Source organism: Elephantulus edwardii, unplaced genomic scaffold (genome assembly GCF_000299155.1).
Source record: "Elephantulus edwardii isolate Elephantulus edwardi_28Jun2011 unplaced genomic scaffold, EleEdw1.0 scaffold00002, whole genome shotgun sequence".
In the NCBI taxonomy this organism is placed as follows: domain Eukaryota; kingdom Metazoa; phylum Chordata; class Mammalia; order Macroscelidea; family Macroscelididae; genus Elephantulus; species Elephantulus edwardii.
In genome coordinates, this window is record NW_006399752.1 from 35,509,347 (window position 1) to 35,512,048 (window position 2,702).

Below are 2,702 nucleotides of genomic sequence, written 5' to 3' on the forward strand. Positions count from 1 at the left end.
CTGCATTGAAAAACAAGGAACTCATGCAATATTATTCAAAATGGGTGACCCTAGAAGACATTATGCTGAGCAAAATATCTCAGTCACAAAAGAACAAATACTGCATGGGGCCAGTTTTGTAGAATGGGACTGACATCAGGGTTGGAGTAAGACTCTGAAAAACTGGATAAATTATGTATACTGCACTGAAACAGATGAGGAAGAGAATAATTTAAAAGGGATAATATGATAGGGTATTATGGTTATCACAAGAGTCCAGAATTAAGGTTGTACAGTGGAGTGTACTCGGGACGGTGGGAGGGGTGCAGGGGGATTGTATACCAAAGAAGGAATTTTTCTTCTTTTACTTTTCAAAGAGAAGAGCGAACTTGTGGGGGTGGGGGGAGGGCTGGACAGGGAGAAAAGTGCAACAATGAATGAATGAATGAATGGAAATCCAAAATCTCTGTAAATGTTCATTAAAACTAATAAAATAAATTTTTTTAAAAAACAGACCTGAGTGCCACAGATTAAAATCACTCAAAAAATAAATAAATAAAATAAAAAAGAATTATCTATATGGATGCAAGGGGCTGAGATTAGAAAACCCAAGGAGATGAACATTCTCATAATTTCTCAAGCAGAAAGAATTAAATAACAAATTTCAATCTCAAGTTGCAATACTGAAGGATTCTATGGGCAAACTATTGAGTGATTCAGGAAGTATCAAAAGAAGGTGGAAGGAGTACCCTGAGCCACTGTAACAGAAAGAACTGGTAAACACTAAAACATTTCAGGAAGTAGCATGTGATCAAGAACCAATGATACTGAAGGAAGGAAGCTGCACTGAAGGCATTAGCAAAAACTAAGGCCCCAGAATTTGAAGGAATGCCAATTGAGTTGTTTCGAGAAACAAATGCAGCCCTGGATGTGTTCACCAATCTCTTCCAACAAAATTTGGAAGATAGTCACCTGACCAACCAACCGGAAGAGATACATATTGGTTCTCATTCCCAAACCCAAAACAGGAGACCCAATGGATTGTAGAAATTGTCAAACAGTTTCATCAATATCACAAGCAAGCAAATTCTTTCTGAAGATAATTAAACAATGACTTGAAGAATACATGAACAGTGAACTGCCAGAAATTCAAAGTGGATTCTGAAGAGGCCATAGAGGGAAAATATTGCCAATGTCAGATGACCTTGACTGAAAGCAGAGGGTATCAGCAAGATGTTTGTGTTTTAATGACTATGCACAGACATTTGATTGTGTGGATCACACAAATGATGGCTAGCATAGAGAGGACTAGACATCCCAGAACACTTAGGTAAAACCTATACATAGACTGAAAAGCAATTATCCTACTAAAACAGGAAAGCACTGCAAGGCTTAAAATCAGGAATGATGTGTGTAAAGATTATATCTATCCTCCATACATATCAAATATATATGCTGAGCATATCATTCAAGAAGCTGGACTATATGAAGAAGAATGTGGTAACAAGATTAGAGGAAGACTCGTCAACAGCTTGTGTCATTCAGGTAACGCAACCTTGCTAGCAGAAAATGAAGAAATCTTGAAACACTAACTGCAGAAAAAGCAAAGATTGCAGCCTTCAATATAGCGTACATCTCAACATTAAGAAAACAAAAGTCCTCACCACTGGACGGGTAGGCACTATCATGATAGAAGGAGAAAAGACTGAAGTTGCAAACAATTTCATTTTTGTTTCATTTTACTTGTGTCCACTATCAGTACTCATGGTAGCACTGATCAAGAAATCCAAAGATAGATGGCATTAGGGAAATCTGCTGTCAAGGACCACGCCAGAGCGCCAAAAGCAATGAGGTCAGTTTAAAGACTAAGGTGCAGATACCAAACTGGGGTATTTTCAGTTGATTCCTATGCATGTGAAAGTTGTATAACAAATAAAGAAGGCCAAAAAAGAATTGATGCTTTTAAATTACAGTGTTGTCAAAGAATATTGAACATCCCATGGATCACCAAAAGAATAAACAAGTTTATTTTGGAGGAGATGCAATTAGAGTGCCCCTTGGAAGCAGGGTTGTTGAAGCTCTGTCTCACATATCTTGGGCATATTTTCAGAAGAAGCCAGTTCTTGAAGAAAAGAGAGCATGCTGGGAAAGGTGAAAGGTCAACAGAAGAAAGAAGACACTCAATGAGAAGGATTGTAGAGACTGTAACAGCAGGATGTGTGTGGCAGGGATAGTGAGGATCACAGAAGATCAGGCAAGGTTCAGATGTGTTGTTCAAGGGTCACTATGAATCATAGGTGACTCAATGGCAACCTAACAGTATCACCAATATTTGGAATCAAAGTGACAATTGTTGTTGTTGTTATGTGCCATCGAGTTGCTTGCGACTCATAGTGACCCTATGTACAAGAGCCCTAAACGCCATTCTGTCCTGTGCCAACCTCGCCGTCTCAAACACACTCATTCCCACCACTCCACTCACAGAATCGATCCATCTCATCAAAGGTCTTCCTCTTCTGCACCGTCCCTCCACTCTCCCAAACATGATGTCCCTCTCCAAGGATCAGTCCCTCCTTGCAACATGCCCAAAGTATGTCAGACGAACCTTCAGAATCCTTGACTCCACTACTATAGTGCTGGGAGACCTCAATACACCCCTCTCAAGAAAAGATAGAACTACCAGAAAAAAACTCAACAGAGATACTGAAGAATTAAATCACACA